Source organism: Oryx dammah, unplaced genomic scaffold, assembly GCF_014754425.2.
Source record: "Oryx dammah isolate SB20612 unplaced genomic scaffold, SCBI_Odam_1.1 HiC_scaffold_13, whole genome shotgun sequence".
Lineage (NCBI taxonomy): Eukaryota > Metazoa > Chordata > Mammalia > Artiodactyla > Bovidae > Oryx > Oryx dammah.
Window position 1 is genome coordinate 51,254,998 of NW_024070197.1, and position 11,880 is coordinate 51,266,877.

The following is an 11,880-nucleotide window of genomic DNA, read 5'->3' on the forward strand; positions in this document are numbered from 1 at the left end:
GTGTGTGGCAGGCTTGGGGCAGATGTGGGACAAGTGTGGGCAGATACAGCACAGGTTTGGGGCAGGCACGGGGCAGGTGTGGGGCAGACGTGGGACAGGTGTGGACAGATACAGCACAGGTATGGGGCAGGCGTAGGGCAGACATGGGACAGTTGTGGAGCAGACATGGGGCAGGAGTGGGCAGATACGGCACAGGTTTGGGGCAGGCGCGGGGCAGGTGTGGGCAGATACAGCACAGGTTTGGGGCAGGCGTGGGGCAGGTGTGGGCAGATACAGCACAGGTTTGGGGTAGGCACGGGGCAGGTGTGGGACAGACATGGGGCAGGTGTGGGGCAGGTGTAGAGCGTGCCTGGTTCACCATGGAGAGGCAGGGAGCAGCCACACTGCTCAGCCCTCACAACAGGAGGCATCGTGTAGAGGAATTAACAACATCCTCCCAGAGGGTTCTGAAATGCAGAATTTAACTTCAAGCCCCCGAAATCTGCCTCCACTGCTCTGCCCTGCCGTCCCCGCCCTGGAGTGTGTGGCGCTGTCCCCTCAGCCTCTGTGATGGAGCTGGGAGGAAGGGCCAGGTAGCCCAAGTGAGCAGCTCTGAAAACCATGGGGACAAAGAGCACAGGTCCCTCCAGAAGCGATAGGATCACAAGAGCCGCCTGGACTCCAGCCCTGCTCAGCCCAGCGTGGGGGGTGCGGGCTCAGTCTGGGGCAGTTTCATCGTGAGAGACAGCCTGGCTCAGGTTCCCTTACCCACAGGTTGGGTCACACCTTGGGGGTTCTGCAGTAGAAACGCCCAGCTCTTGCGTCTGTGGAAAAGTTCAAACGTGTGTCAACAGGAAAGAAAAGTCTTCTGTTTCCGCCGTCCTTAAGATATATTCACTAACCACTGCATTGAAGATAAAAGCTGTATATTTTTTCAGTGTTGAGATTATTCTGTCAGAATTTCCTCTGTCAGTCAGTGAGTTTGTTTTATCTTACTGGAATTGAAATAGGGAAATTATTTTTAAGCAAAGCTAAACCATCTGATCCTTTTTACTGAACTCTGGAAATCCAGAGGGGGCCACCCTCCAGGTGCGCTAGCTCCCTGAACACACAAACACAAATCAAAAGTGTGAACATCAGAAACAGGCCTGACACTCAGGCTCCACTTGCCACGGTCTCTGCCTCATTTCATAGTTTTGTAATGACACACAGCTCCACTCCAGTCTGACACCACTGTTTATCGGACACCCCCTGGCCGCGTGTACCCATTAGCGGGCAAGACGGGGAATGTGGGTGACGAGATGACGAGCCGAGACCCCAGCCCCCGTGGTGTCTGCATCAGCTGGGGAGACGGTCCAGAGATGATGGGTGGGGCGGGCCCGGTGGGGGCAAAGCGACAGGTGGCCAGGGCTCCGGGAAAAGCACCGTGGGGCAGGAAGCCCAGTACCCAGTCAGGGTGGGTTTCACTGAGAAGCTGACAACCGAGCAAAGACTTGCACGAGGTGAGGGGGTGGGCCATGCAGATACCAGGATGGTTCTCGAAATTTCAGGAGCAGCAGAGGCCAGCGTGGCCAAGATGCAGTGTGTGAGGGTCACAGTGGCAGGAGAGGTCAGAGACTGACCAGACAGGCCACATGCAGGGATGAGGCGCTTTGCTCTGAGAGGCGTGAGGACAGCTACGGGGCACATACACATCTCACCCAGCTTCTCCAAGAGGGGAGATGCAGGGTGACAGACAAACCCCAGGTGGAAAGCCCCCCGAAGGCGGAGTGAGAACTGCCAGGTGCAGGACACACTTGTGTCGTGATCTCCAGCCCTACCAGCTGGGGGTGCGAGAGAAAGCAGGGCATCAAAGATAAGGCCAAGGGGACTTCCCTGCTGGTCCAGTGGATGAGAAGCTGTCTGCCGATGAAAGGGACATGGGTTCTATCCATGGTCTGGGAAGACCTCACTTGTCACAGGGCAACTAGGCCCGGGCACCACATCTACCGATCCTGAGGACACTACGGTCCGTGTCTCCAACAAGAGAGGCCACCACAATGAGAAGCCTGCAAGCAATTAAGATCCAGCACAATCAAAAATAAAAATAAAATAAATAGCATCTTAAAAAAAAGAAAAAAGAATAAGGCCAAGGGCCTTGGTGCAAACAGCTTGGAGGATGGAGTTGCTCTCAGCTGAACTCGGAGGCCAAGGTGGAGAGGCTCTTGGGAGGTGAAGGAGAAAGCTGATCAAGGCTACAAATCTCCCACTCCCTGCAGCTCTTGAATTCTTGCTTGTTTTCTTTCTTTCTTTCTGCCACACATGTGGCATGCTGTCCCCTGCAGTGGAAACATGGAGTCTTAACCACTGGCCCATCAGGGAAGTCTCTTTGTGGTCATTTTAAGTTTCAAGAGCTGTGCATTTAGTCTTAGCCGTCTTGTTTCTCCATTACCCACGCAGTTTCTAGAACCTAAAAGGGGCAAAACCTAAAGCAGGGGCATACGCTGAGTGGAGGAAGAGTCTCAGGCTCTCAACCAGCAGGGCAGCCCCACGGGCCACACGGGAGCCCAAGTGCTTTGGGGCGACATGGGTGATGCCCCCAAAATGGACTGCTTAGCAATTGTACGCAGGGAGGAGGGTCTCATCCTGGGGCATCTGGGATCTCCCAAGGGAGCTGTCCAGTCACATGGGTGTGAGCAACAGAGACGCCGGAGGCCTTCCTGTCACCGTGTCCACTCGGGATGGAATCATGGACAGACCAGGAGAGATCATGCCAGAGTCCTTCCTACCTGCCCGGACTGGCCACAGGGAGTTGGCTTAGCGCTGTGAACCACCTCATCCTCCACGCTTCACTCCAGATGTCCCCGAGGTGGCCAGTCCGAGGAGAGAGGGGACACTGGGTCCCGATGACCTGCAGGCTCGCATCAGTGTCTACAGGACCCTAGTGGGAGTCCCGGCAGGACAGCGACTCACCTGTTCTCCTTCCTTCCAGGCAGCAGCTGGTTCTCCAGGGCACTTTTCCCAGCTGCTGCGGTTCTGGGCCCCGTCCCCTCCCTCTCTCAGGAAAGGCTGGGCTGCCCACGGAGCTGGTGTTGGTGTTGAGGGAGAGGCTGGCAGGGGACACAGTGCACCAGCCAGGTGGGCCTTCCCTGTGCCTGCACAGACTAACGAAACAGCAAGACCCAAGGGGGCCCCACACGGAGGAGCTCCACCTTTTATAACATCTCACAGTGGTTTGGGGCCACTGAGACTATGTGCCACAACCCGGAGGCTTTAAACACCTGAAGTTTGTCCTCTCGGGGTCTGGAGGCTTTCAGTCCGACGTCAGGGCCGAGCCCCCTGCAGCCTGAAGGGGAGGGTCCTTCCTGCCACTTCCGGCTCCTGTGTCACCGGTGGTCTCGGCTTGTGGCCACATCCGCCCAGCCTCTGCCTCCACCAGCACTCGATGTCCTTCGTCACGTGGCCGTTTCTTACGAGGACTCCAGTTGTACGGGGTTAGGGGTCACCCTGCTCTGAGACGACCTCCTCCTAACTAGTTCTACCTGCAGTGGCCCTACGTCCAGAGGAGGTCAGGTTCTGAGGCTCTGGGGTTAGGACTGCAGCCTGTTCGGGGTGGACACTCTTCAGCTATAACAGTGGGCAGGGCAGCAGCACATCCCAGAGGAGCCCCCCACCCCAGGAGGGGGGGGGCAGGAGGGGAGCAGAAGTGTAGACTGCACTTTATCCAAGTGAAGAAATCGGACTAGAGTCCAGTGGCCAGTCCTCTGCTGGTCAAGCCAGGCACCTGGAGCAAAGCCCAGGAGGAGGACTCTGCATCGCAAACCCAGATGTGTGGGGATAGGACCCGGACGGGCGGCCAGGCCTGACCAGGGGCCAGAGTTCATCATGCGGTGGCCATGGGTGGGCCATATGTCTCTTCTGACACCAGCTGAGCTCTGCCTGGAAAGTTGAGGCAGAATCGGGGCACCTAGCCGGCCAGTTCCCAGGCCCTGGAAGGTCACTGTCTCACCCTCACACCAGCCCACCAGCCACAGCTCTGTCAGGCATGGGGGCTTCACCTCACCTGCTACCTCACTCACCCTGCAGAGACCAGAGGTGATGCCGCACCCTGCGTGGATGGGGACCCTGAATCCTGGAAGCGGAGTTGCGTTTCCCATCCCCCACCCCGAAGCTCCATTAGCCTCTCCATTAGACGCAGAGTCGGGGTTTGAACCCAGGGCTTCTGACTGTACGCCTGCATGTTTTTTTGTTTTTTTTTTTTGGTACAAATCCACATAATATGGGCTTCCCAGGTGGCATAGTGTTAAAGAATCTGCTTGCAATGCAGAAGACACAAGAGACATGGGTTCGATCCCTGGGTTGGGAAGAACCCCTGGAGAAGGAAATGGCAACCCAGTTCAGTACTGTGGCCCAGAGGATCCCATAGACAGAGGAGCCTTGTGGGCTACAGTCCCTGGGGTCTCAAAGAGTTGGACACGACTAAGAACATAAACACACCCCCGCCACATAATATGAATTTAACTATTAACCATTTTAAAGGGAACAGTTTGGTGGCATTTAGGGTGTTCATACTGTTGTGCAAACTTCACCATGATCTGGTTCCAAGAAGTTTCATCACCACAAACTTGCTGCCATTCACTCCCATGCCCCTCTCCCGCCCCAGGTAACACCAACGTACTTGGTATCTCTCCAGCTTCAACATCCTTTGTCATTTCATGTAAATGATACCAGACACTCCCAGGCATCCAGTCATTGCACTGAGCGGAGGGTTTTCACAGTTCATCCACATCGTGGTAGGTCAGTGCCTCACTCCTTTTTATGGCTAAACTGGACAGTCCCTTGCGTGCATGGACCGCCTGCATTTATCCATCCATCGATTCACTGATGGCCAGTCCTGAACTCTCAAGCCCTGTTTGCCACCACAGTATTGCTTCTCTAGACCCCTCAACGAGCAGGGCCAGCCTTCTGAGCACATCAGTCAGCCTCCACAGTGGCTGCCACAAGCCTAGAGCCTGGGTGCCAGGCAAACTCTTGATTTTTCTTTTTTTAACTTAGTGGAGAGCACCATGGAAAACCTAGCCTCAGGGTCTCCAGCTTTGCTTCTACCGTTACTCAGAAGTCCCCAGGCCTTGGTTCCACTCAGAATTACAGACAATCACCATGTCCACCCTGTGAACTTCAGAAAATTGGGTAACCTTGCTGAGCAGCTGGAGGGCGTTGGAAAGCCTGTGTGGGGAAAGTCACAAAGCCTGCCCTCCACAAGAATGGGGGGTTTCCAATGAGAGAAATGAAACTTTCAGGAGCCCCCAGGAGAATTAAAATAAAGCAGTCACTTGTGGCCAGAAGAAGTCACACCCATCAATCTAGTCTAGAGGGCAGGTGGCCTGGTTGGCTGAGTGGGAGGTCACAGCATCACAGCTACAATCAAAGGCCCACAGTGGGTCTGAACCTGGCTGACCACTCAGTGTCTTATAATAAGCCAGTGTCTTATTCCTCCAGCCACAATCGGGGTCAAGCTATGGCTGATGCAATAATTAAATGACACAAAAGATCTCCAAGTCCTGGTTTGGGCTCAACAGTCAATGTGACGGAGATGCCACACGCATGTTGGGGAAACAGAACTGAAGTTCTGAGCCTGCTGAGGGCAGTTCACACGTGCAGACAGGAAAAGCTAACAGAGGAGCGCCACCAATGCATGACTTTTAAGAACGAGTTTGCTGAAGAGGAAAAGACACTTGCTACGTGAAAAGGACACAAACCTGAGTCCCACACGACTGTGGACAGAGCAGGGCAGCCGCACAAGGCAGGGTGGTTTCCACATCAGTGAAGGGCTTATCGGGTACATTTTCTTCCAGGAAAAAGAGTGAGTTGAGAAAATGATCCAGGCCCTAGTAGGAGTATGCATATTCAGGCCATCACCCTTGGGTTCTGCAGAGGAATTACAACCACAAATCCTGAGTGGTGAGAAGTCTGAGACTGTAACAGCAAGCAAAGACCCATCCATTTACCAGTGTCCCAGCCTTCTGCCTCCTTGCCACCATCTGTGGTCGCTTCCAGCGAGACAGAGGGATGATATAGGTCAACCTAGTCAGAGAGGGAGGCTGCTAACTCTCGTGCTGAGAGGCTGTACACGCCGTGTCTCATTTAAACTTGAAACAACATGAGAAAGAAGCACCATTACTCCCCCGACCCTGGTGCAAATGTGGAAGGAGAGGCTCAGGCTGACCCCTCACCCCCGCCCCCAGAGCATCCCCTGGAGCCTGGGCCACCAGCCCATCCGCACATGCGAGGAAGTGCAATTCTGGACCAGCTGTCGAAGCAGGAGCGCCCTGAGTGCAACCCAGGGGCATGGGCACCTCTTAGACCCTGGGGATGCCCTGCCCGTCAGAGCCCAGGGTCTGTAGGTGCCGCAGAAAGTCACTTGCTCTCAGTGTCTGTTTTGTGGGTTGTATGTATCCATAGAAACAGCAGGCTTTAGGAATTCCCTGGTTGCCCAGGGGTTAAGACTCCGTGCTTTCACTGCTGGGGCCTGGGTTCGATCCCTGGTCAGGAAACTAAGATCTGCAAGTCACATGGCACAGCACTCGCCATCCCCCCAAAAAGAAACAGTAGGATTTGCTTCCAGTGAAACGCACCTCCTGACGACTTTTGCTTGGAATGCCACTTGATGTTGACTCCACTTCTGCTGATTAAAGATTTTTTCAGGCCATTCAGCTCTCTCCAACTGTTTCTTTCCCAAGATGAAAAATTTCAGAGTTTGTCCCTCTCCACAAATAGGCAGAGACCAAGCCAGACAGGCAGAAAGGCGTCTTCACAGAGGCTCGCGAGTTCCCTGAGGAAGATCGCAAACCAGGGCAGGAGAGAAGGGTGCAGCTGGGTTTGGAAAGGAAGGCTGAATTACAAGGCTCCTTCTGTGCTTGTGACTAAATTTTCTTTCAATGTTGGGAATTTGAAACCGAACTCTTAAACGAGATTCACCATGTAAAGAGAGAATGTTCCACTGTGGATAGTTTAGGAACAACAGAGAAATAGAAAGAAGAAGAGGTCAAACAGCAGGTTCACCCCCCGCCCCGCCGCCATCTGAAGGTGGCTGCTGTTACCATTTTGGTATAAATTTCTTTGATTTTTCCAGCCACTTTTATAGGCACTACTGCTACTACTAGGGCTTGAGTTGTTCCTTTGGGATAGACTCTGATCTGAGCACTTCACATATATTAGTTCATTTGCAGTAGGTACTATTATTTTCATTTTACAGAAAGTGAAAATGAGGCCCAGAGTGGGGTAGGTCTGCCCAAGTTCCTTCAGCAGGTACGCAGCGGGCCCAGGCGGGGACTCAGGCGGTCTGACCTTCAAGCCGCTGCCGTGAAATCGCCTTCGCATATTCTTTGCCCCCCGTTTTATTGACATATAACCTGGTGTGCGTTTCAGACGTACTGCATAGTGATTTGATACGTGCTTATTTTGCAATGTGACGACCACAGTAAGTTCAGTTCTCGTCCACCACCTCACATAGCTCCACCTTTTTTCTTGTCATGAGAACTTTTCAGATCTACCCTCTGAGGAGCTTTCAAGTATGCTGCGCGGCATTATTAACTATGGTTGTCAGGCTGTACATTAGATGCGCCCCCCACCGGGACTTATCCGTCTCATAACTGGAGCTTGTGCCCTTATCCACCTTCACTCGCTTCCCCACCCCCTCCCCATTTTCTGAAGCCCACATTTTGCCATGAGGAATCTGAAAATTCACTGAAGGTTTGGAAATAACAGGAGAGAGTTCAGAGAGCAGGCAGAAAATCTCCAAGGCAGCTCCTACACTGGCCCAATGTCCAGCCTACCCTTCCTGTAACGGGTTTTTCTCTCCCAAGGCTGGACCCAGAGCCGCAGAGCCCCCAGACAGGAGAGTCTTCCCCAAAGGGGTCATAGTGTGCAACCCCTGACCCAGAGACACAGCTCCTCCCATTGAAGTGTGGGGACAGGTCCCCGCTGGGCTCAGCTTCTCCAAGGCCAAGACTCCCTGTTCTAAGAGGCCCTGGGAAAGGCTCCTCCGCAGAAGAGGCAGCGACCTTGGGCCCAGATTGCATCCTGCAGCCGAGAATCAAACTGCTTGTTCCTCCAAATGTGGCAGCTCTCCCAGAGCTCAGCACACACCTGGGCTCCACCAGAGCACCCCCAGGGCCCACCAGATAGATCTCTGGAACGCTGCACCCCATTGTTTCACTCATCTGTATATCAAGAGCGCATTGTACTTAGAGGTGTACCTCCGGGTTTTTAATGGCTACACTGGATCCCACCACACGGATGTAGCAACATTTACCAAAGCAAGTCCCCAGGAAGTTTGGATTATTTCCATGGTTGGCGACTCTGTTCTTAAAACTACAATAAACAATCATGTAGCCAAAACTCAGCACAATCCTTACCACCTTAGATCTATTTCTGCAAGTGGAATTACAGGTCAGGTGAGACACATGGTTTTAAAGTTTTCGACTGAAACTCCCAAGTTCTCCCTGTAGAAATGCCCAAGTTATTCTCCACCAATCCTTGTGAGAATAAATGACATAACTTTTAAGAAACCACTGGCTAGCACTGAAAAGAGTGGGCTTCCCTGGTTGACTCCGTGGTAAAGAACTCACTTGCTAATACAGGAGACCCGGGTTTGATCCTTGGGTCTGGGAGATCCCTTGGAGAAGGAAACGGCAACCCATTGCAGTATTCTTGCCTGGGAAATCCCATGGACAGAGGAGCCTGAACGGCTTCAGTCCATGGGATTGCAAAGAGTTGGGCACTGAGGGACTAAAACAACTGAAGAGCACCGCAGAGTGAGCAGAACTGAACCTGCCTGCGACAAGAAGTTCCTTTGCTGTCCACCAGATGGTGCTGTTAGCTAAGGTTTTTGCATCCTGCACGCCAAGTCTCCTGTCTGCTGTGTCTCCTGCATTGGCAGGTGAGTTCTTTACCACCAGCTAAGAGTTCCAGAAAAACATCTATTTCTGCTTTATTGACTATGCCAAGGCCTTTGACCGTGTGGATCACAATAAACTGTGGAAAATTCTGAAAGAGATGGGAATACCAGACCACCTGACCTGCCTCTTGAGAAATCTGTATGTAGGTCAGGAAGCAAGTTAGAACTGGACATGGAACAACAGACTGGTTCCAAATATGAAAAGGAGTACGTCAGCTGTATATTGTCACCCTGCTTATTTAACTTATATGCAGAGTACCTCATGAGAAACGCTGGGCTGGAAGAAGCACAAGCTGCAATCAAGATTGCTGGGAGAAATATCAATAACCTCAGATATGCAGATGACACCACCCTTATGGCAGAAAGTGAAGAGGAATTCAAAAGCCTCTTGATGAAAGTGAAAGAGGAGAGTGAAAAGATTGGTTCAAAGCTCAACATTCAGAAAACTAAGATCCTGGCATCCGGTCCCATCACTTCATGGGAAATAGACGGGGAAACAGTGGAAACAGTGTCAGACTTTATTTTGGGGGGCTCCAAAATCACTGCAGATGGTGATTGCAGCCATGAAATTAAAAGATGCTTACTCCTTGGAAGAAAAGTTATGACCAACCTAGATGGCACATTGAAAAGCAGAGACATTACTTTGCCGACTAAGATCCGTCTAGTCAAGGCTATGGTTTTTCCTGTGGTCATGTATGGATGTGAGAGTTGGACTGTGAAGAAAGCTGAGCGCCGAAGAATTGATGCGTTTGAACTGTGGTGTTGGAGAAGACTCTTGAAAGTCCCTTGGACTGCAAGGAGATCCAACCAGTCCATTCTGAAGGAGATCAGTCCTGGGATTTCTTTGGAAGGAATGATGCTAAAGCTGAAACTCCAATACTTTGGCCACCTCATGCAAAGAGTTGACTCATTGGAAAAGACTGTGATGCTGGGAGGGATTGGGGGCAGGAGGAGAAGGGGACGACAGAGGATGAGATGGCTGGATGGCATCACGGACTCGATGGACGTGAGTCTGAGTGAACTCCGGGAGTTGGTGATGGACAGGGAGGCCTGGCGTGCTGCGATTCATGGGGTCGCAAACAGTCTGACACGACTGAGCGACTGAACTGAACTGAAGGTTCTAGATTTCCAATAAGGGGAGTCTGAGGAACATACACACACACACACATAGACAAATCAAGTTTACCCTTGGAAATCTAGTACAGTCTCATACAAAAACCAGGTAGAAACTGACAATGGTGGCACAGCTGCCATGAGATGGTGGAAACACCACTGGAGGTTGTCACTATCCAGCTGTTAAGTCTTCTGCAGGTTCCCAGGAGCCCCCACAGGAGACACCGACAAGTCCACATGCATATCCCATCCCTCGCATCCTCCTTGTTAATTCTTACTCTAGGAAAGCTGTCGTGGAGTGGCCTGGTTGCTTCCACCTGGTTCTCTGGCCCTTTAGAGCCCTGGGCTTATCATGGTTGTTAATTTTACACTCTGATGTGCAATTATTGATTGCCTGTCTATGTCTGGAGGAGGTGCTCCAGGAGGTGCTCCAGGAGGTGCCTGCTATGGGAGTACAGGGTGGAGGAGCTCGGGACCTCTCCTTAGAGCATTGCAAATAACTGCTATCCTCGTGAAACAAATTTAGTGATAAACCACAAGAGAGGTGACAGAATGAGCCCCACGTAGATTCAGGGCACTAGTCAGACAAGTCCCGTTGTTCTGCTGAGACTGTTTCCTCATCTACAGTAACATCAGCAGCTCCTCTATTAATGACACTTTGTACACCAAGGGCTCACGCCTGATAAAGGCTCGGAAAGTTTGCTTAGCTTTGGTTGTCTGGTCTTTGCCAAGCAGCACCCTCTAAAAGGACAGTGGGAAGAACAAGAGCTGAGAGGTTATTCCTGATTCCAAATCACTGACTTAGACATCTTGCAAGCTAATATTTGTGCTGTGTGATCTTCCAGCTGCCAAAGCTTGTGGAAGTGTTTGGTTGGAACACTGCAGAGGAAGGGCTGGCCTATTGGGGAAGGGGGCGGGAGTAGGGAGGCGGAATGTGGAAGGTCCAAATGATATGCCTTGGCTAAATCCCCCTGAGATGCGATTCTAAATTCTTTCTCTGTGCACACGTCAATTTCATCAGCAAGCATGTCTGACTCTTTCCTGCTTGCAGGCCTGTGGTGACTGGTTATCTTGCATTTCCCCTTCTGACTCTGAGCACTGGTTATCTGTTGCCCCTCCGACCCAGGTGCCTCTGGAGTCCTTCAAGGCCCTTTCACCCTGCAGACCGGGCTCCTTCAGGAAACCCTCATTTTGTCAATGTAACCGAGCTTTCTGCAGAGTCCGGTTTTCCCAGATTCTTTGTCGCTGCTCCTCTAAGCCATGAGCCCTTGAACGCTGCTCATTGGCAAAGAGGTTCCCCCTGCGATAGAATGAAAATTTCCGAGCCCAGGAATGAATGAGCTCAGATGCGGCCTCAGCGCGACCCTCTTCTCTGAGATTGCGCTCCCTCAGCCCTAGGATTTAGGGTCTCAGGCCCAGCCCGGATCTCGAGAGCTCGCCACCCCCCCTACTCCCCAGAGGCAGTTCTGACCATCTTAATATATTCCCCAAGTCCCCGGGATGAGCGGACCAAGCGGGGTCCTACCACCTCGGGCCTTGGGCACCCCCCAGGGCGGCAGGCATTGCCTCCTCTGACTGAGCCCCCAAGGCGCCCCAAATCCCACTCATCCTCTGCGGTGGCCCTAGGTCGTCGGCCCTGCTGTAACCCACCCGCTGCCGCTCGAGCAGCGGGGGTCCCCAGTGCACGCGGGAGGGGGGCGGCGATGACCACGGGGCTAGTGTGGAGGGCAAGGAGCCCAGTGCTCCGCTCGCGCGCGCGGCGGAGCCCGGTTTCCCGGGACCACGTGGGGCCAGGACCACCAGCCATGCAGGTCACCGCGTACTTCGCGTGCGCCGAGTTGGGGCCTCCC